The sequence below is a fragment of the Lutra lutra genome, chromosome 9 (assembly GCF_902655055.1).
Source record: "Lutra lutra chromosome 9, mLutLut1.2, whole genome shotgun sequence".
In the NCBI taxonomy this organism is placed as follows: domain Eukaryota; kingdom Metazoa; phylum Chordata; class Mammalia; order Carnivora; family Mustelidae; genus Lutra; species Lutra lutra.
This window is the reverse complement of record NC_062286.1, coordinates 13523590-13547630: the sequence shown is the minus strand read 5'-3', so window position 1 is coordinate 13547630 and position 24041 is coordinate 13523590. Positions and strand designations below refer to the sequence as shown.

General features: G+C 42.0%; 1 long non-coding RNA gene across 2 annotated transcripts in view; it reads right to left on the bottom strand.

Annotated features, from left to right (window-relative positions):
• Window positions 1–24041, bottom strand: part of LOC125109592 (uncharacterized) — a 116565-nt gene that overhangs the window by 5187 nt on the left and 87337 nt on the right. The gene's annotated exons all lie outside the window — the stretch shown is intronic.

Below are 24041 nucleotides of genomic sequence, written 5' to 3'. Positions count from 1 at the left end.
TAAAATGAAAAAAAAGTTGAACAAAGGACATAGTGCTTCCCTATGACCCTGCAATTGCACTACTGGGTATTTACCCCAAAGATACAGATGTAATGAAAAGAAGGGCCATCTGTACCCCAATGTTTATAGCAGCAATGGCCACGGTCGCCAAACTGTGGAAAGAACCAAGATGCCCTTCAACGGACGAATGGATAAGGAAGATGTGGTCCATAAACACTATGGAGTATGATGCCTCCATCAGAAAGGATGAATACCCAACTTTTGTACCAACCATGGATGGGACTGGAAGAGATTATGCTGAGTGAAATAAGTCAAGCAGAAAGAGTCAATTATCATATGGTTTCACTTATTTGTGGAGCATAACAAATAGCATGGAGGACAAGGGGAGATGGAGAGGAGAAGGGAGTTGGGGGAAAATTGGAAGGGGAGGTGAACCATGAGAGACTATGGACTGAAAAACAATCTGAGGGGTTTGAAGCAGCAGGGGGTGGGAGGTTGGGGGAACCAGGTGGTGGGTATTGGAGAGGGCATGGATTGCATGGAGCACTGGGTGTGGTGCAAAAACAAGGAATACTGTTATGCTGAAAATTAAAAAAAAAAAAGCTAAAAAAAAAGGACATAGTAAGAATTTCATGACAGAGGAAACACAGACACAAAACCCATAAAATTATGAAAAGATCCTCAAACTCTTAATTAATCATGTAAAAGTCTATTAAAACTACAATGAGACACCGTTCCAAACCCAGCAGACTGACAAAATTGAAAAGTTGGTCCAAAAGTTGGAACAATTTGGACAAAAAATAAATTACATGGCATTGGATTCTAATCTTGAGTTTAAAGTAAATATCCATGAGTCCATAGTGATATAAATAAATGACTAAATGAATTAATAAATGGGAAGAAGAGACAAACCTCCTACATAGAAGAATAAAAAACCATCATGTAGATACTCCACTCCAGAGATTTTTCATAACTCCCCATTTCTTATGTGTGGGCTGCACATAATGATTTCCTCCAAAGTGTACGGTATGGAAAAGGAAGCAAAAAGAGTAAGTTTATAGGAAAAAAATCTGGCAATGGTACTTCAGTGAGGTGGTCATGATCAGCAAGTCATGTTGGCCGTATGTATGTACCCTGGAAATGAACAGAGGTAAGTGGCACTTGACCTCTGTGATCTTCTTCCCACCAAACCCGTAACTTCCATATGGTTGTGGGAAGAACATCAGACAAATTCCAATCCAGGAGTATCCTACAAATTCCCTGACCAACATTGTTGGCAAGGACCAAGCTCAGCAAATGGTAGCCTGTGGCCGAATCCGGCCTACCATCTGCTTTTGTAAATCAAGTGTTATTGGAACACAGACATACCCATTCTTTGCATATTGTCTACTGCTACTTTCCTCTACAACGGCAAAGTAGTCGTGACAGATACTATGTGTCCTGCAAAGCCAAAAATAATTGCTTTCTGGCTCTTACAGAAAAATGTTGCTGGCACCTTCCATCTTCAAAGCCAGCAAGGGCAGGTCAGATCCCTCCTTTGCTTCTAATTTCTCCAACTCCTCCTTATGCCACATCTCTCTGACTCCGGCCAGAGAAAACTATCTGCTTTTAAGAGCTCGTGTGGTTAGATCAGGCCTATCTAGGGAATCCAGAATAATCTCCCTGTTTTAAGGCCTGGAAACCTCAATTTTATCTGTAAAATCCTTTTTGCTATGTAAGGTAACAGTGATATGACTATGAAGGTCTTTAGGGAGTTGTTCTGCTGATCCCCAAAATTACTGGGAAAGTATTCACTCAGGAGCAGCATGACAAATGCACTGCCCAAGGGTCACCACCCCCTTTAGCAGGCCCCTGACACACATGGCTAAGCCATCCTGATTCTTTCTTCAAATCTCAAGTAGCCTTGCCATCCTTCACTTTAGGCAAAAGGACCAACAAATTGGCTTTGGCCTATGAAGTGAAACCCATTTTATTATCCTGGCATAGGGCCCACCACAGAGCTAGAATTCGAGAAATACCATCTTTTAGCTATGGGACTTTATGCAAATCATTAACATTTCTAGGCCTTCATTCCTTTCTCTCAAAAATGGAGATAATGTCATTTGCCTTAACCTTCTTCACAGGGCTGTGTGAGAATCATGTGAAGGGGGAGCAAAAAAGACCGTTTATGGAGGCCTACCATATGCCAGGGATTGTACCAGATTCTTGGCACATACAACTTCATTTTATCCTTACACCAACCTTCTGGTGTGGACTCCACTCTACCTACTTAACCAGCAAAGAAGATGAAGCTCAAAGAGGCTAAGGGACTCATTCAAAGTAACACTGCTAGTAAATGACAGAGCAGGGATCTAACCTCTTATCTGTCCCAAAGCATGACCCCTCCCCTGGACCAATCGGTTCCCCATGATACATTACACATGCAAGAGATTGCAAAAATGAAAAACCTAGAGCTGCACCCGCTCTCCCATTGGCAAGTGGGGAGCAGAGCTACTGTATTTAACCCCTACCCCTGCTATGTTCTCAAGTATTTCCACACTGGGTTCTTCAAAGCCAGTGGTAGCATTTCCCTCTGTTCTTTTACCCTCCAAGGACAACAGAAGCCTAATTCAGTCCAACAAATGTTCTGGCCTCAGTTTACAATCCATGTCCAAATGTCTAGTTCTCCAACATCAAACTCCTCTCAGTTCAGACACAACATTTAGCTAGATTTTTGGTTGCCCCACCTTCCCTACACCAGTCACTCAGACCACTTGTCTCCCTCTAGCAATTCTTACTCATCCCTTCTCCCCCATGGGGTGAGTCTGAGTTCAGCTATCTCTCCAAATCAATCCTGCAGACTGTTTCCTCACAGGGAATTGGGCTGACCCATGACGGTGACTGTGCCCATAATCATGGTGTGATTTATTGTGTGCTGACTTTTTCTCTTTATGTCTTTAGTCTCATTTAATCCCCATAACAACCTATGGCACAGGTGCTCATGTTAAGGATGGAGCAACTGAAGAACAATGCAGCTGAGTAACTTGTCCTGGGTCACACAGGTCATAAATGGCTGGGCAAGAATTTAAATCATTGCCCAAGGTCAGGAGTTCTCAGTTCAGGGCACTGGAAAATTTGTTTTTGGAGCAATGCTTATCCTGCAAACCCTAATGTCTTTTCTTTGTTGGAAAGACTCAAATGAAGCCAAGGGCTTCGTGATGATCATGGGGCATGGGGGAGTGAATCCTGGAAGATTAGGGATTCGGTAGAATCCAGCAAAATTATGAAAGGTCAAAATTTGTTTCATCTCTTGGCCCTACTTTTCTTTTTCAGTCCTCTCTTTGGTGACCACAGAGTTCTCTGGTCAAGTTCACTGGGGTCCTGCCAAACCTGGCTGCAAATCTTTGTCTGCCAGTTAGGAACTTCCAACAAAGCTCTTAATTCTTCTCTATTCTAATGACCTCATCTGCAAGATGGAGATAATAGCACACATACTTCACAGCAATGGTTCTCAAAGTGTGGTCCTCAACCACACCATCAGTATCATCTGGGACCCTGTTCTAAATGCAAACCCTTGAGCCCCACCCCACACCTACTGAATCAGAACCTTTGGAGGTGGAGCCCAACACTGTATTTACAAGTTCTCCAGATGATTCTGATGCACACAAAGATTGACAACCACTGCTTTAGGGGTTATTCTGAGTCTTCAATAAGATTAAGTCTATAAAGAGCTAAGCCTGGCTGGCACACAATTCCAGAAACTGAAAGATCAGGATACTTCAGATTCCTTTAAAAACAGGAAGAACTATGCATTGATGAGTCATCAACACTTTAGTGTGAACTAGTTTAAAATATTTTGTAGGAAGTATTTGTACAAAGCAGTGAGATTTAGTAGACTGTTTTTTTTTTTTTTTCTATCATTAAAGACAAAAACAGATGGCAGAACTGGGGCTCAAAGAGGTGAATATTTTTCCCACGGTTACCTGGAGAGAAATCCAGAAATAAAATCCAGACTGACTCTGCACTTGGTTCATTTTCCAGCCCCCACTCTCCTGTTCAGCATTAACTACAAGCACCCTCATGGGAAGGGAATTCATCAAGATCAAGGCCTCCGCACTGGCTCAGGCCAGGCACAGGGACCAACTGAGAACTGGCTGTGTGTTGAAAATCTGATTCTCAGACGCCGAAAGTCTCCTGCCTGAGGAAACAACTAATTGTTCTTACCTCTGCCCTACTTGCTGATGAAGGCAAGAAAATGTGACCTTCATCTGCAAGGAGACATTCCTCTCTCATTTCTGCTAAAAATAAAAGAATCATTGTAACCAAAACTCATGCAAAGGCCAATTTAAACTAAATAGGTCACACACTAGAATTCTTTTACTGCGTTAGCCACCTAGTGTTCTCGAGGTGACAAAACATACGTGCAGGTAAAGGAAGCCCGATCTGTTTTTAGTCTGAGCTGACAAAAATGTGCTGGTGTGTTGTCACTTGTGGCCACAATTCCCGGGGCAGTGATGCTAGAAGTTGAGAGTCTGTGCTCATTACAGGGTTGAGATGTTTTTCATCCGTATCAGCAACCGGGCAACATGCTAGATGGATGGGGTTGGGGTCTCACATGAAAAGAGGAGTTGCTCACTGAGACAGTTGCAATGTCTGACAAGAGCTGAGGGAAAGTCCAGAAAGGCTAGAACATTCTTTCGGCCCTAATGGTGAAGACACTTAGACATCGTAGATGTCTGTGTCTCCTGGCTTCTTGGGGTCTACGAGTAAAGCCAACTTCTGATCAAGAGCTGGAAACTGGACTAAGCGGTTGGGGAGAGGAGAGAGGATAAGCAAGTGTAGGGGGCTTCATCAGCCAGCCAGCCACGGTCAGGTTAAAAATCCCATATTATGGGATTCCTATTGTTTTTTGTAACTTGCCATTTGTGTGGGTCTCCCTAAGGACTATCACTGGGTTCAGTGCAGTCTTCTGAGAGTTCTAGCTTACCTCAGATAAGCTGGAAGGAGCCAGGATGAACTGCCATGTCTACCTTGGTATCTTAGTCTTCTAGAAACCACCTGAAAGGGTCACAAGAGTCAGAGCAACCTATAGGGGAGGCGAAGCCTCAGGAAGAAAGGTCCTCAACTTTAGAGTTCTGAGTGGTATTTGATTTACAGCAGTGAGCTTCTACAACAGCTAAATCTCTAAATCTGGTGAATAGGCTGAATTCTGGTATATTCTTCATTTTTTAAAAGCATCATTTAATTTCTTTTTTTTTTATTTATTTTTTTTCAGTGCTCCAAAATTCATTGTTTATACATCACACCCAGTGCTCCATGCAATATGTGCTCTCTGTAATACCCACCACCAGGCTCACCCAACCCCTCAATCCCCCACTCCAGAACCCTCAGTTTGTTTCTCAAGAGTCCACAGTCTCTAATGGTTTGTCTCCCCCTCCAGTTTTCCCCAACTCCCTTCTCCTCTCCATCTCCCAATGTCCTCCATGTTATTCCTTATGCTCCACAAGAAAGTGAAACCATATGATAATTTACTCTCTCTGCCTTACTTATCACTCAGCATAATCTCCTTCAGTCTGATCCATGTTGATGCAAGAGTTGGGTATTCATTCTTTCTGATTGAGGTGTAATATTCCATTGTATATATGGACCATATCATCTTTATCCATTTGTCTGTTGAAGTACATCTTGGCTCTTCCCACAGTTTGGCTACTATGGCCATTGCTGCTATGAATATTGGCATACAGATGGCTCTTCTTTTTATTACATCTGTATCTTTGGGGTAAATACCAAGCAGTGCAATTGCAGGGTCATAGGGAAGCTCTATTTTTAATTTCTTAAGGAACGTCCACACTGTTTTCCAAAGTGGCTGCACCAAATTGCATTCCCACCAACAGTGTAAGAGGGTTCCCCTTTCTCCACATCCTCTCTAACACATGTTGTTTCCTGTCTTGTTAATTTTGGCCATTCTAACTGGTGTAAGGTGGTATCTCAATGTGGTTTTGACTTGAATCTCCCTGAGGGCTAATGTGATGAACATTTTTTCATGTGTCTGTTAGCCATTTGTATGTCTTCTTTGGAGAAGTTGTCTGTTCATGTCTTCTGCCCATTTTTTGACATGATTACCTGTTTTGTGCATGTTGAGTTTGCGGAGTTCTTTATAGATCTTGGATATCAGCCCTTTTTCTGTAGTGTCATTTGTGAATATGTTCTCCCATTCCATGGGTTGTGTCTTTGTTTTGTTGACTGTTTACTTTGCTGTGCAGCCAGCATTACCTTGATCCCTAGGCAAAGACCCCACCAACAAGGAAAATTTCAGACCAATATTCGTGATGAATATTGATGCCAAGATTCTCAATAAGAGCCTAGCTAATATGGTTCCAACAGTACATTAAAAAGATTTCCCACCATGACCAGGTGGGATTTTTCCCTGGGATGCAAGGGTGGTTCAACATTCGCAAATCAATCAATATGATAGAACAAATCAATAAGAGAAGAGAGAAGAACCCCACGGTCCTCTCTATTGATGCAGAAAAAGCATTTGACAAGATACCACATCCGTTTCTGATTAAAACTATTCAAGATATAGGGACAGAAGGTACATTCCTCAACTTCATAAAATCTTTCTATGAAAAACCCACAACGAATATCAGCCTCAATGGGGAAAAGCTGACAGCCTTCCCTTTGAGATCAGGAACATGACAAGGATACCCACTTCTGCCACTCTTGTTCAACATAGTACTAGAAGTCCTAGCAACAGCAATCAGACAACAAAAAGAAATAAAAGGTATTCAAATTGGCAATGAAGAAGTCAAACTCTCTCTCTTTGCAGATGACATGATACTTTATATGGGAAACCCAAAAGACTCCACCCCCAAACTACTAGAACTCATACAGCAATTCAGTAATGTGGCAGGATACAAAATCAACATGCAGAAATCAGTTGCTTTCTTATACACTTACAATGAAAATATAGAAAGGAAAATTAGAGAAATGATTCCATTTACTATAGCACCAAGAGCCATAAGATACCTGAGAATAAACCTAACCAAAGACTTAAAGGATCTGCACTCGAGGAACTACAGAACGCTCAGGAAAGAAATTGAAGTCACAAAAAGATGGGAGAGCATTCCTTGCTCATGGATCAGAAGAATAAACATTGTTAAAATGTCTGTACTGCCTAGAGCAATCTATACTTTCAATGCCATTCCGATCAAAATTCCACTGGCATTTTGCAAAGAGCTGGAACAAACAATCCTAAAATTTGTATGGAACCAGAAGAGACCCTGGATTGCTAAGGAAATGCTGAAAAAGAAAAACAAAACTGGGGGCATCACGTTGCCTGATTTCAAGCTTTACTACAAAGCTGTGATCACCAAGACAGCATGGTACTGGCATAAAAACAGACACATAGACCAGTGGAACAGAATAGAGAACCCAGATATGGATCCTCAACACTATGGTCAAATAATCTTCAACAAAGCAGGAAAAAATATCCAGTGGTAAAAAGACAGTCTCTTCAATAAATGGTGCTGGGAAAATTAGACAGCTACATGTGGAGAATGAAGAGAAGAATGAAAGAGAAGAACGAAACTCGACCATTCTCTTACACCATACACAAAGATAAACTCAAAATGGATGAAAGACCTCAACGTGGGGCAGGAATCTATCAAAATCCTAGTCACGGACATTATATCAGTGATACACATTCTCTAAGCTTCAACTTCCCCACTGGAAAACAGGAGAATTAATAATAAATGTGCTACCTACAGAGTTATGGTGAGGATGAATGAAAGACATACATGACATTGCCTACCTATGTCTGGCACAGGCTAAGAGCATCTTTGGTGGATGAAAGAATAGATTTTCCCTTGTCTAGTGGGGGGGACAACCCTGATTCTGTGAACAATGTGCTTTTTACAACTCTGATAAATATTACCTTCAAGAGCTTAGCCTCTGGATTATAATTTAGCTTCTGGCATTTTCACTTTGAGACATAACATTAAATGTCCTAGCTCCAAGAGGACCTTTTGAGGAATGCCTGGATAGTCACTGCATGGGGACACACAGCTGTAGGTGTGTGGGCCAGAATGTGCATCCACAGCTTTCTCATGCTTTCCACCACATCTATATTCTCAAAGTGTGGGCAGAGGACCATCTGTACCAGAAGCACCTGGGAAGCTGGTAAACAATGCAGATTCCAAAAATAATAGAAAGAAGAGTCACAAACAGATTTATACCACCATGTTCATAGCAGTGTTGTTCACAATAACCAAAAGAGCAGAAGTAACCCAAGAACCCATCATCAGGCGAATGGATAAGCAAATTGCAGTATAGACATGCAATGGAATATTATTCAGCATTAAAAGGGAGGAAAATGCTGACACATGGTACAGCATGGACGAGGCTTTGGGACTCTGTGGAGTGAAATAATCCAATCACAAAGAACAAATACTTAGGATCCACTTATGTGAGGTACCTAGAATAGCCAGCTACCTAGAGTAGCCAAATACCTAGAGACAGAAAGTAAGATGGTGGCCACCAGAGTCCGGGGAAGGGGAGAAGGGGGAGTTACTGTATAATGGGAACTAATTTTCAGTTATTCAAAGGTTCTGGAGTTGGATGGTAGTGATGTTTGCACAATGGTGTGAGTATGCTTAATGCCACTGAACTGCACACTTAACAATAGTTAAGTTGGAAAATTTTAAGTTATGTGTATTTTACAATATAAAATAACAATAATTTTTTTTTAAAAATCAGATTCTTCAACCCACTCTGGAGTCTCGAAATCAGAGCTTCTGGTGGTGGACTCAGGACCTGTCTTAGGAAGTTGTGTAGGTGAGTCGAACACACACCTAGACGTGAAGGCTTCCACTCTGCCATTTGGTTCAGGCACGGCTTCTGAAAACCAGGACACATACACCCACACAAGGGCAGAGCCACACATAAAAAACTTACCAAAAGAGTAGAAGAGACCATGGTTTTTATGCTAACCAGAATCATGTGATCCACTTTTCCTTTGTTTGAACCAGGCAAGCTGCTGGGTGCCTTTCAGCCCCAACACTCAACAGTTCCCCAATACCTCTAGCATTTTCTGGGTATGTATGTTGGCTCACCTCTCATTCTGGAACAGGATCACTGCCTGGGGTTACTGAGGTCCTGCCTTCCCCTTTACACTAATTAAAACACCTTTGCCAAACAGGCACTAAGAGAGAGAGAGAAGCATGTGACTTCTGGGAAGGGGGTATGGCCAGTGTTTGCCTCAAAGGCCCCACCCACACAACGTGTCTCTGCTTCTTTTCACCAATCCAGCCACTCAAGCTGCCCAGTTCACTTTCTCTGATACCCTGGAACTAGGGCTACCGGATGGAGAGCAGATTGGGTCTGGGGAGAGGGGCTCAGGAGGAGGGTGGCAGAGGGAAAGGTAGATGTGAGTTGACTTGGAAAGACACTATCCCAGATGAGATTGTGGTGTCTTAGAGTGTGGCTGGGGGAAAGAAAGAAAAGTGGAGCTGAGATGTATTTAGAAGATAAAACCATCAGAGTTCTGTCTAGGTTGGGTGTTGGATCCAGGAGAGCACAGCTGTTTTGGGAATGGTCTGCTTTTTGAGGGGATATAAATGTGTCCTGTGGACTAAATATGGGCCACATGAGAAAGAAAGGGCTGGCGAGGAGCCATCTTCACTAAAGAGGTGAAGGGACTCCGGCAGCAAGAAGCCAGAGGTGAACAGTGACGTTCTTAGAGGACAGGAAGTCACATATGACTTCCCTCCTTTGCTCCACTGGAAGCTGGCCCCCATCCTTAGGCGCTTTCCAAAAATCACCTCATTAACATGACAAAGACACCCTTATAGCTCTCATCACTAAGAAAAATCCAAGGGTTTGAGGAGCTCTGTGCCAGGAACTGGGTCCAAGACCAAATACTTATTTCTTCTTATAAATCACAGTATCACAACTAGGAAGGAAAATATGGAAAGAGGGAGCATATAGAAATCTTTAGAGCAGTAAGGCTGGTGAACACAATTAAACAGGCTAAAGTTTTGAAGGTTAAAGAGGGCTCATTTTTAATGCTTTACAGTATGGAATGAGAATAATCCAAGAGAAAGGAGAATCATTGAAAGAAGTCTCCAAGTAGGTGAGAGAACCTAGAGCTTTGGGAGTGAGGCCTGAAGTAGGAGTAGGACCACCTGCTAGACAGGAAAGTAGAGATAGATACCTAAGAATCCCAGTCAGTGTGTGGATTTAGTGCAAGTCACTGCCTACAGCAGCTGTCTTCTTAATGATGTACTTGTCTGTAGTCATTTAGCAAAAGAAGGTTTGGGTTAATGGCACCAGTGGAAGGAGACTGGCATAGGATGAGGTTTACAGGAGAAGCGAGGGAGAACATGGCAGGGGCGGGCAGAGCAATGAGGGAAGGTAATTCTTTAGAGAAGGTGTCTGTGGATAGAAAGGGATTGTGTGATAATGGGCTGGCAAAGTGAGCTCATGGATATGGTTGGTTGTTTTGTTTCTTTTTTTTAAAGATTTTATTTATTTGAGAGAGAGAGAGAAAACTCAAAGCGGGAAGAACGGCATTGGGAGAGGGAGAAGCAGACTTCTTGATGAGCAGGGAGCCCAATGTGGGTCTCGATCTCAGGACCCTGGGATCATGGCCTGAGCCAAAGGCAGATGCTTAACCAACTGAGCCAACCAGGTGCCCCTGGTTGGTTGTTTTTAAGGACTATTGTTTTGTGTTAAGATGGGAAAAGCTTTAGCATATTGAAATTTTGATGGGACGGTCAATTCAAAAAGGAAAGGCCCAGAATATACCTGAGAGAAAAGAGAATGATGGAAGGGCATGTTGCCAGCAAGGGCTGTAGAACAGCGGAGGAGGAAGAGGGACACTTCTATGACAACAGGGACGCAGGAGGAAGGATGGGACAAACGCAGATGTGTTTTCAGATTGGAGGAAAGAAGTTGTAGGATTTCCCTCTACAGCTGCTCCAATTTCCCTTTTGAAATAAAAGGAAACATGTTGAGAGTGAGAAGAAAGAAAAATAGGGTTTGAGAAAGCTACACTTTATAGTTCATATTAGCGAACAGAGCATCAAAGTGTTTTCTATAAAACAGAGAACAAGAAAGGGGGGAGGGAGCTCAGGAGGGAGAAAGAGGGATGGAAACCTTGTGGATTTCCTCTGATGTATTTTATGTCCAGATGGACCATGAGTGGCATTCACAATGGGGGACTCTATAATGAAACTGAAGAGCAGTTCACGCCTTCACAAAAGAGCATTTTGTCAGACTATCATCACATTTTAGTGAAGGAAAGGGTCTTGGGGATTTCCTAGTCCAACATCCCAGAAAATTCATGTTAGGATTGGGGAAGTCTCACAGATGGGTCATGGCCGAGGCAGAATTAATAATACCACATTGCCCACACCCAAACTGCACTGGACACCCGCCCCATGGCCAGACCCCAATAGGCAGGGACTCGTCTCCAGCGCATGAGCCGCTGACTGAGGAGAAGTGTTGGCAGGAGGGTGGGCTGGCTTTCTCCCCCCAGACTCTGCCCCAGCCCTTGCAGAAGGGCTTCCCCTGGGTTCAGGCAGGAATCCATTGAGCCACCTCTGCTTCTCTCTGCCTCACTGCTGGGTTCAATAGGTTCCCACAGTGATTAGCCAAACTAGGAAACCCATGGGACTGGGATTCTGGAGCAGCTTCATTTAATAGGTTCAATTCCATGGTGAAGAAGAAATAGCTGCTGACTGGCCTGGACAATGAGGTTGTGTTCTTTGTATCTCTGCTGTCTTGATGGACAATGTCAACCCAGCTTAACTTCTCCACTATGTTGATGTACTGTCATCTCCAGGTGCTGTGTGTGCTTCCAGCATGTCTCAGAGGAAGGCTTTCAAAGTTAGACTTGCTGGTATTTGGAATTTGGAGAGAATGGTCCTCAAGTCACAGTGTTTTGACACTTTAATTCACTTTTATATCACATCTTTTATTCCTGAATCCTAAAGGCTCCGGTCTCATTTTGCAGATGGAAGAATTACACCAGGTGACACAAGGAACACCAAAACAATTCCATCATACCCCCGAGGATGTTTATAATCAAGAGGTGTTTCAAATTAAGGCACACAATAGCTTTTATTGTTTTGCACCATGATATGAAGGAACTTTGGCACAAAATAACATTGTGTTCATGAGCTTTTCGGGATTTGTCATTTCCTTTTCATTTTGCCTACTTGCAGTAACTGAGGTTCCCATCGATCACCATGGAAGGTAATGTCTCAACAGGCATAATTCTGACTGTGAATTCAGCATGTTCAGAAACTAAGGTCCTGCCATTGTCTCAGAGATGCTGTCAGACAAAGGGAAAAGCCCGTACCATTGTCACCAGAGCCTAATGGGGATTCCATCTCTCTGGGAGGTTGGAACATTTTGTTTCCTTCTATGTGATGATAATAACAGCCACGATTATTGTTCTTGGAAATGGAAGGCCTGGGATATGGAACAAAAAAAAAAATGACAATGAAAAACTAATATATCATTAACATGCCTTTGGGGAAGCTCCTTTGGCAACTACAAATGCATTATCCAGGACCAGCTTGAAGATAAGAATCAATTTAATTAATTTTAAATGGCTTTGTGCATTGAAAAAGCCAAGGACTAAAGAAAATGGGAAGCTGGTTCAGATGTTTTCTGGGGAAAGAACCATTATATAGAGAAGATAGAGCTCAACCGTGTACCCCTATCAGTGATCTTAGGGCTGGTTTCAATTCCACAGTCCTTCAAGAATGAAGTGTAAGTGTCACAAGCGTGAAGAGCAGAGTTCGTATTAAAAAAAATCTGAGTTCAGGGGCGCCTGGGTGGCTCAGTGGGTTAAAGCCTCTGCCTTCGGCTCAGGTCATGATCTCAAGGTCCTGGGATCAAGCCCCGCATTAGGCTCTCTGCTCAGCAGGGAGCCTGCTTCTCTTCCTCTCTCTCTGCCTGACTCTCTGCCCTCTTGTGATCTCTGTCAAATAAATAAATAAAAATTAAAAAAAAATCTGAATTCAAACCTTGACTCTGCAATTCATTCATTGGGCAACACAAGCAGGTGAACTACCATTTCTACAGGCTCACTCTATAACTGATGCAAGAATTCCATCGTGAACTCTAAGGTAGGATATCAGACTCTCCAAAAATTTCCCTGCAATTCTCTTCATTTATCATAGCTATGCTTGTGGTACACCTGGCTTATTTCATGATCTGTTCAATCATCTGATCCCATGGTACCTGTCTGATCTGCATGATGCCCACAAGCACATGGTGGTCAATTGGTGGGTCTATCACAAAGCTACATGTGTGTCCAAGCTCCATACCTAGCCATGGGACTCAAAGGAAGTATAAGCTCCACCTCCGGTCTCTAGGAGTTTTCCATCATATCCAAGAGATGAAATGTGCAAACCCACAGAAAGTAAAATGTCACACAGGGCTATCTGTGCTTCATGGCCTGTGAATGGCACAGTTATGGGCCATGGAAGAGAGCAGGGCAAGAGCCAAAAGAAGAAGCTTCCTAGAGAGGAGGGCTAAATCTGTTAAAGGATAGAGCTCTGGTTATTCCCTGCTGACTTAGACAGAAGGACAGATGTATTTAATACCTCTAGCCCAGAACCCAGCAGATGGGAAGAGCCCAGTCTTCCCAAATGGGTTCAATTTCTGCTGCATTCCTGAAACCATCCAAAGCATCCTCCATCACCAAAGAGGGACAATGACACCTGAGCAGCTGTTTGTATCTGTTCTTCAGAAAGAGCCCTGGTGCTGGGCCAAGGCACACCCCCCCCCAAAAAAACATAGCCAAAGAACTTAGCTGGAATTAGATTGGAGCCCCACCTGTGCATCAAGGTCTGGGTCCTGTGGGCACACTGAACAGCAAACTGAGGGCTTCCAGGTCCCCACAGTCAAACCAAACCAATTCCAGAATCAATTCTTAAGCACTTGTGTCTAGCAAGAAGTATTATGATGAATAAAAGGATTATTAAGAGATAGTATATGTTTTTAAGTGGTTCATAAGCCAGCATGAATCAGAAAAGTATACATAGAATTACCCTACAGGAACAAATAAGCTAGTAACAAAGAAATGTGTGCTTCTGAAGTTCAATGAAGAAGCATTTAGAGTATATAGGTAAGATCAGGAGAGGTCTCTTGCAGAAGTGGAAATGAGATCTCTGTTTCTATTCCCTCATCCATAATCTGTAGATAATATATGTACCTGTATCATAACATCATTGTAAGAATCAAATAGGTTTCCAATATAAAAAACTAAGGCACATACTATTGATATTAAATATTAATATTAAAAACCTGGCACATCCTGACTACTCATTTACTTATTAACGGAGGATGACCTTGAAGGATGGGTAGCATCTTACAGATAAAAATGAGGGATGGGAGAGTTCAGTCTGTCGTGAAAGCAAAGGTAATATCTGTTCTTACTCAACTGCTTATCTCATAACCAGGGAGAAAGGAACCGAGATGAAAAGGCATCTGCCAGAGATGGGAATGTCAAAGGCCTGCCCAGGAAGCTGTAAATATTCTATTGGGAGTAGAACAGAGCTTCACATTGAACAACGAGAGATGAGGCATAGAAGCAATTTGGAGAGGCTTTGAATGCTGGTTTGGAGACTTTGCACAAATTCTTGGCCCCCGCCCATGCTTCCATTACAGAAAATAACCCAGTCATCCATATCTTCTTAATCTGGCAAGCCGTGCAGATGGACCCAATTCTGAGTGTAGCATCACCACTTAGCCATTAGAATGAACACAGTCTTTAGAGCATCAAAATTGAAAGTTTGCAGCAGAGCGAGTCAAAGTTATTGATTAGCGCTTTCTTTTGTGCCGAGTGTCTGCTGGGCTGGACAAGTATTAGCTGCATTTGTCTGAGAAACCTCGTCTCAGTCTCTCTCAGCTGGATAAGGATTGGCAGACTGTGCAATCCAAGTGCCAGGAGAATGGCTGGATATATACACTTTAGCAGTAAGTATAGAGATGCATAACACTTAAGACCAAGTGCAAAACTCCTTTCCAGGCAAACCTGCCTTTGCTGGAGGAAAAGAGTAAACACAAGACCCAGCAACATCACCAAGCAGTCAAGAGGCAATGAGCCATCAGGTAACAGAAGGACGGGTCCAACATCAACATTCTCAGTGGAAGACCCGAGGACAGGAGGTGTCCAGAAAATCAGGAAGTTCTCTAGGAGTCAAGGAAGACATCACAGAGATGGAATAGAGATAGGTGGCGAAAGACCAGGGGGATAAGAAATCTTAGCAACCCATCCCACCCATTTATTTATTAATAACTATCTATTGAGTATCTGTTCTGGGCCAGCCACTGTGCTGGGCAATGAGAATGCTAAAGTCCCTGTCTTTGTGAAGTTTACATTGAAGTAGGGGGACAGAACAAAAATAAAAAGGAACATAAATATGTACTCCAATGTCACAGAAGAAGGACTATGAAGGAAACTAAATTTAGGTCAAGGGAATGGAGGCATGCTCTTATTGACTGAATGGTCAGGGTGGATGTATTAGTCTGCTCAGGCTGGGTAACAAATCACCACACACTGAGAGGCTTAAACAACAGAAATTTGTTTCTCACAGTTCTGGAGACTGGAGGCCCAAGGTCAAGGGGCTTCAGAGATTATTTCTTCCCTGATTTCTTTCCTTGGCTTGTAGATGGCTACTTTCTCACTGTGTCCTCCCATGGTCTTTTCTCTGTGTGTGCACACCCCTGGTGTCTCTTCATCCACAATTTCCTCTTTTTATAAGGGAATTGGTCCAGTCAAATTAAGACCCAGTCTAACAGCTTCATTTTAACTTAATCACCTCTTGGAAGACCCCTTCTCAAGTATAGTCACATTCAGAGGTCCTGGGAGTTAGGACTTCAACACATGAATTTGTGGCAGGGGAACAATGCATCCGATAAGAGTGGGTCTTTTTGATGAAGGGACTGAGGTGCCGTGATGAATTGAGCTCTGGGGCAAGAGAGAACAGCCAGTACAAAGAAAGTTCATCATGCTCTAGAAACAGTCAATGAGGTGGGCGTGGCTGGGTAAACTAAGTAAAGAGAAGAGTGGGTGATGACAGTGGAGAGCTGCCTAGGAACCAGATCACATTGGGTTTATGAAGTAAATTGAATAAGGATTTTGAAATCTGGGGAAAGATTTGGAGGGATTGGGGAGGTAAATGACATATTCCGACTTACATTCTAAAATAATTATTCTGGGTTCTGAGTGGGAAATTGACTATAAGACACTAGAGTGAGAAAAGGGAGACGCACCAAGAGGCTATTGTAATTGTCCGGGAAAAAGAGGCTGGTGGCTTGGACCAGAGATTATAGGGAGATAGTGCTATTCTTATCCTATCCTATCTCCAGCCCCTTGTTAGGGGTACAGTCAGGTGTGTGACAAGATAGAGTTGGAGGACAGCTTCCCATCTTTCCCTTCAAGGAGATAAGGACAAGCCAGGGGCCAGCTATAGACTTGTCACAGAGTTAAAATGCAGACCATTTACAAAGGACTTGAGATGTGGAATCTTAAAGAAAACCGCACTCACTCAATTCCCTAAAGGCCCATCAACCCTATACAGTTAATGGTGAGTCAGAGGAGGAGCATGAGCCTGGCTTCCCACTGATTTATGGCAATCCTGGAGATTAAAAAGCCTAACTGAATAAAAATTTCCACAGTTGACTCTCAGTTAGCCACACTTTTGGAGCAGAAAAGTTGTGGATAATCCAAATACCTCCTATTTGTTATTATTGCATTAAATAGTTGTAAAAGGAGATTTCAAAATGAAGCAAACAAGTCTAGCTAGAGTCTTTTCTGCAAGAGGGTCAGGAGGCTGCCAAGGAGGAGGAATTCATACAAGTCCTTGTCAGAGGAACTATGAACTTCTTTGCCAACTACAAGCCCTCAGCCTAGACTTAACTCCTTCCTCACCAAGATACCTAAATTCTTTGCATTCTTTGCTTCAAAGAAAGGAGCCACTGGATTTGACAAATTTTAAATCCATGATTTGCATATTTTCCCAACCAATCCCAGCTAACCTAGTTTCAATCTCTGTTTTACTTAGAGGACCTAAGTGAGAATGACACTCATGACGTTTGGCCCTTCTAACTTTGCCCTATCATTGTCTTCCTTGGAACAAGTCAGGTTTCTACCTGAATCTGTATTTCCTGGATTGCAATTCTAATTGCCCAAAGAAATGTCTGCTTGCTTAAACTTTCAGTGAATTCTTCCTTGGTCGATACAGGCTTCCCCATCCATTCAACATTATCTCTCTTTCTTACCCTATTTTGTCCATCACAATATATTAAAATTGTTGCTCAAGGCATAGGGAACAGTAAATATTCCTTGTGAGTGAAGATTTCACCGTGAGTAATTATTTTTTTCTTTTGGGGGTGGGTGGGTCAGGGCAGAAGAAGAGGGAGAGAGAGAATGTTAAGCAGGCTCCATGCTCAGCACAGAGCCCAAAACAGGGCTCATTCTCAAGATCCTGAGATCACGACCTGAGCAGAAATCAAGAGCTGGATGCTTAACCGACAGCCACCCAGATGTCCCTCATCCTGAATAATTTGGACAGTTCCAGCATTTATAGCCCCTTGGACACAGTAATTAATGTAATCTGCAATTAAATAGAACCATTTTGTTTTCAAAGCAGTTTGAAAAATATTTTTCCTATGTAGGGCTCAGAATTTTAGAGGGACCCTCAATGCCCTGTCACTGTGTTTCTATCAATGGAATTCTTTCTTTTTTTTTCTCAAAGATTTTATTTATTTATTTGACAGAAAGAGAGATCACAAGTAGGCAGAGAGGTAGGCAGAGAGAGAGGGGGAAGCAGGGTCCCTGTTGAGCAGAGAGCCCCATGTGGGGCTAGATCCCAGGACCCTGACATCATGACCCAAGTCGAAGGCAGAGGCTTAACCCACTGAGCCACCCAGGCGCCCCTATCAATGGAATTCTTATCTAGAGTAAAATTCTTGGCCTTTCTGAAGGAGCATGTACATCTTTGGAGAATGCCATGTCTCTGGCCTGGGTATAGTTAATATTTAAAAGCAATACCCATTCATTTGTGGTCTTTCTCTCTTTCCTGCTCTTGAGAATATGAAAACCTAACTTATGTCATAGTTAGGGCAGACCCATGTGGTCCCATGTGGTCTTGGATGGGAAGTGGGTGGGGAAGGCATTTGGGAGGAAGGATGGTTGCCGACTCAGGCTGGGTTCTTCGGTTCAGCTTCTCCAGTAATAAAGGTGGATATTCATATGTCCACCTGGCTGGTTCCTGTCACTTAACTGGTCAGTATCCAACACCCTAGGCAATGATCTTGAAATCTGGAATTGCTAGTCAGACAAAGTTAAGAAAGATAACTTAAAATTCAATCAAAAATAATTTTAATGTCCAGAAAGTTTTGACCCTGAAAATCAAGAAGAAAAAATAAAAATAATTAAAATGGATCAAACTTGAAAATCTTTTTAATTAGAATAGAAGATGCTTAAAGGTCTTAAGAGCTAAAAATGCAAAAATCTTACCTGCATGAAGATGAAGATTTACTTGAATGGCTGGAAGAATTAAGTCAATTATACTTTTTAAGAAATGAAATCTCTGTGACAAGCTCCTTTAAATTACAGAGGACTTGTTACAGATATAAATAGAGCCCAGGCTGGGACATTGTTGTTAACAAAAAATCTGATCAGTTTTAGGGCCAAAATCTTTTGTTATACAAACTTATTGCCAGGAGAAGTATGTCCCAAAGTAGCTTAGGATGATGTAATTGTTTAATTAGCATGTAAGCATCTTTAAACCAAGACAACTTAGAACTAATATGTAAATATACAAGAAAAGGACATTTTTAACATTTATATATTTAAGAATGACTTTTTTAATCGGCCTATTTTCTCTAAAAGTGAACAATTTCCAAGTTTATATTCACAATGTTAGAATATTTAAGAAAGTTCAAATTCACCATAAACATAAGTTTAATTTATTATATTTTTAAGCTATTTAAGTACTTGGGATGGTTTTATTTCTATTTCATATAGCTGATGTATTTCTAAATGAAACCAGATTATTAAACACATAAATATAATTTGAAATGCAAAGGGCATTTGATTAGGTTGTTAAAACTCAAACTGATTATTAAATGTGCTAAATATATAAAACATATAATAATATTTGTAAGTAAACTTAAAAGGCTAAAAAGTGAACTAGATTTTTGGATTTGTAACTACAAAAAATTAAGTATTACTGTCTGAAACCAGAATTGCTTCTAAATAATGTCTTTTGCACAGAAAAACCAGGTGTGAGGACACAAAACTCACATTAACACATGCTATGAGAGAAGGAAAATGCTGTGGCTCCTTGACCCTTCCAGCCAATATCAACAGGCATCCAGTATCATGGTCAGAGTGTAGGATCTGGGGTCAGAGACTCTCTATAATGTGATTTTATAGAAATTCCTTAGTCTCTCCGACTCTGATTCTTTATCTGTAAAAAGGGGCCAAATAACAATAGCTATCCTACTAGATTGTTCTCAAGAGTGAATGAGACAATAGGTATAAAAAAAAAAGAACTTGCTGGGGTACCTGGGTGGATCAGGCAGTTGAGCATCTGACTCTTAATTTCAGCTCAGGTAATGACCTCAGGGTCGTGAGGTCGAGCCCCACATTGGGCTCGATGCTGGCCATGGAGCCTGCTTAAGCTTCTCTCTCTCTCCCCCTCTCCTTCTGCCCCTCTGCTCCTCTACTTGTGCTCTCTCTCTGGCTCTCTCTGTCTTGCTCTCAAAAAAGTAAAATGAAATGAAATACAATGACATAATAAAATAAAATAATAAAAAAAGAATTTGCTGGCTATAAAATTATAAACTCTCTCCCCTCCCCCCTTTCTCTCTCTCACACACACACACACACACACACACACACACACACAAAACCAGTAGTTATTATTGCATGGGGGGAGGACAGGACTTCTTGCAGAAAAAGCAAGGTATGAGAGGAAAACTGAGCAACATCACACTGCAGAGTAATGATATAATCAATACTATTTATTTCATTTCATTGCTACTCTGTATTATTCCAGATACATAATACTACATTTCAGTTTTCCTGGAGGACAAATAATGCTCTGAATTTCAACCAGAGAAAGGCCAAATGGTCACAAGGGTGATTTTGTCACCTTTTTCTCAAAGTGTGAGCCTTGGAGCACTTGCAGCATGAACACCTTGTGTGCTTGTTAAAATACAGATTCTCCAGACACACTGGAGTCAGACTCTCAGACCGTGGGGTCCAGGCCCTAGTTCTAACAGGTTCCCTGGCTGATTCTGGGGCGTATTTTGGTTTGGGAACTACTCCTTCAAATAATTAGAATAGATCATTTAAAAAATAACTTATGGCTCCATAAAAGTATAAACATAATGCATCCAGGATTGAACAGAGGGTGCTGAGTTCATAATGGCTTCCTCCCCACCTGTAGAAGTTGCAGACATTCTGTAAATGTCCCTTGCAGATACTTCTCAGCATTCAGGGATCCCTGTGTCTGCCTCCTGCCTTCCTGTCCAGACATGTTGACTTTGTTCTTCATCTACAGAGTCTATTTCCAATGTTTACATGCTTTGTTTCTCTGGCCCTTACATTTTGTGATCAGGTAGGCCTCCCAAATGGCTCTGCTCCCAGGTTATGCCTCTCATGCCCTCTCCGCAGAGACCTTCATCCCTTCCTTGGCTCTATTCTATGCAGCCCGAGAAAGGCATCAGGTCCCTACACCAAGCCCAGATACCCAGAAGCACATTTGCTCCCACTCCAAAGTGGAAGGGTATTCATGCAGAATGGTCTCTGGGGCAGCTGCTGTGCTCTGTCCTCTGGGAGGCATTCTGATCCTCTAGCATGGCCTGAATATGCTTTGAAGCTCCGTTCATCCAAGTCTGGCCCATGGACCGGCAACATGAGCATCCCTGGGTCTTGTTAGAATGCAGAAATGCAGGCTCCTCTCCGGACTTCTGAAATCAGAGTCGGCATCTTAACAAGATCCCTAGGTGATCCATGTGCACATTAAAGCTTGATAAACACTTTTTCTTGGAATGTTAATAAATCTGAGGAGTCCATACTGAATCTTCAAATATTAGCAAGATTCTCAGATCAAATATTTTAGATATTACCGTGCATTATAATGATGACCTGTCGCTCTTGTTGAAGATGCTGAGTCCTGGAATCCTACCTTGGAGATTCTGCTTCCATAGGTTTGGAATCTGCACTTTTACTACCTCTACCAGGTATGTCAGCGATCCTCATGGGAAAGTAGCACTGGACTAGAAAGCAGAGAGCCAGAAATGAAGCAGAAGGTCCCCCTAGGAACCAAGCCTAGTGACTCTAACATTGTACCATATGTTCTCTCTGTCTAAGGAACACAGAATCGTCCATCAAGCTCCTGAGTTAGTTGCACAATTTCAGAAAGAAGAGAGAGCACGTGAGTGAGCAGGATGGGGGAGGAGGGTAGATGCAAAGAGAGAGGGAGGGAGAGAATCTTAAGCACCCTCCATGCTCAATACAGAGCCTGAGGGAGGGCTCCAGCTCAAGACACTGAGATCATGACCTGAGCTGAAATTAAGAGTCAGTTGCTCCTGATTGACTAAGCCCCCCAGGTGTCCCTAAACCTAGTAATCCCTTAAAGATTTTTTTTTTGCAATAGCATACATGTTTCTATATTAGATACCGTATATATTGGCCCATAAATGCATTTAAGTGGCTGACATTCAGGTCCACAAATGCTGAAAAGCTGATAAGTATTAGTTTTTCTGTTTTTGTCTAACTGACTCCTGTGTATATAGAAGCATGTTGGGCTTTAGTTGTCATAAAAACTGAATTGTCGGGGCGCCTGGGTGGCTCAGTGGGTTAAGCCGCTGCCTTCGGCTCAGCTCATGATCCCAGGTCCTGGGTTCGAGCCCCACGTCGGGCTTTCTGCTCAGCAGGGAGCCTGCTTCCTCCTCTCTCTCTGCCTGCCTCTCTGCCTACTTGTGATTTCTCTCTGTCAAATAAATAAATAAAATCTTTAAAAAAAAAAAAAACTGAATTGTCTCTATAGAAGCACACTGATAGACTGGGGGTTGAATTACTCCTTTGAAATGAATCCTAGGATATTAAAAAAAAAAAAAATCCATGGTTCTGAATCATACCAAAACAATTACTCTGATAAATTTAAGATAAACCAAATATCAAAATCTTGTAAAGATTAAGAATGAATCTTTATTTGCTCTTAAATTGTTTGGGAAGTAAAAGGCAAACAAGCATGACATGTTTACTTCTGGAGCAGCTAAGTGTGACCATGCTCAGCTCTTCTTACTAATAGGGCCAAGATACAGTTGAAGAAGCTTAGGTTTTATTATCATGAAAACTGTATTTACAGACTGTTTTGGTAAAAAATAATCATATTTAACACAAAACATGGACAATGCTTTTGAGCAGATGATAGGCAAATTGCTTTGTTAACAACTTTATTGAGGTATAATTTATATACCAAAAAATTCACTTATTTTAAGTGTGCAAATTAATAATCTTTAAAGAAATTACTCAGTAGTGCAAACATCATCAAAACCCAGTTTTAGAACATTTCTATCACTACCATAAAATCCTTTGTGCTCATTTACAGTCAATCCTTATTCCCACTCTCAATCCTAGCTAGTACTAATCTAAACTAATTTTTTTAATTTATTTATTTTGTTTTACAGAGAGTGGGAGCATGAGGTGGGGGGAGGGGACAAAGGGAGGTAGGGAATCCTAAGCAGGTTTGAACTGTTTAGAGCCTGATGCAGGGCTCGATTTCATGACCCCAAAGTCATGACCTGAGCCGAAATCAAGAGTTGGATGTGTAACTGACTGAGCCATCCAGGTACCCCTAAGCTAAATTATTTTTAATACTTTTTTTTTGGGAAAATGATACTGTTTTCTCCTGTGTTCCATTAGAGAAATCATCACAGAGGGGGATGTTAGGAAAAACTACAGGACAGCATTCTATCTACAAAAACAATCAGGATGCTTACACCCAGAATATACCCAAGTATACTGAGAATAACAAATATTTGGCAATCTCTAATTTCAGTGGCTATATTTAAATCTAAAACAGAATCCATGGGCTGCGATCTAATTTTAGTAGGAACCATGATGCCAGAAAAGACGCTTACTAGTAATTAAAACCCAGATGGAGCATAGGCAGGTTGATAAGTTTACCTGGAAGAGAAACCTTGGCTCTGGTAAGGTTTGTAATCTATTTTCAAATGGCCCTGAAAAACACTGAGAAGAATACAAGGTTTTTTGCAACAAGGAAAATAAGTAACAACTATATGTCTTCATACAATGTTTATGCCATTGGTTCACTAAAATATTTGCTTTCTTCAACACACATGTGCTCTGCAAAATTCTAGTGCTTGCTGTGCTGTAGGTGCTGGGATGGAATTAAGAACAGACTAGACAGTCTCCTGTCTTCACAGAACTGACAGTTTAACCCTCTGTGATTTGGGAGCTCATGCAAATCAGTAAAAGAAGAACATCTCCATGTTTTAGTAAAATGGCAGCATGGGCCATTGGCCAACCATCAGGTGGGCTTTGGAACCAGAGACCTACCCTGCCACATGCTAACTTCTTTCACATAATGGGCTGAGACTTTGGAGACCTTGACATAGGAAGAATGTATTTTGCAGTTGGGTCAGTTGTCTTTGAGGACCAGAGGGTAGACGAGGGTAGGCAGAATAATGACCTCCCCCAGCACGCCCATGCTCTAACCTATGAATATGTGACCCTATGTGGAAAAAAAGGGATTTGCAACTAGATTACAAACCCTGAGAATGGAAAGATTGTAGATTATCTGAGTGAGCCTGAGCTAATAATCACAGAAGTCCTTAAAAGCGGAGAACCCTTCCTGGCTGTAGTCAGACAAAGACAAGATGGAAGACGCAGGATCAGAGAGATACAATGTAAAGATCAGGCCCATTGTTGCTGGCTGTGAAGATTGAGGAAGTTGCCCATGAGCCAAGAAGCCTCTAGCAACCAGAGAAAGCAAGAAAAC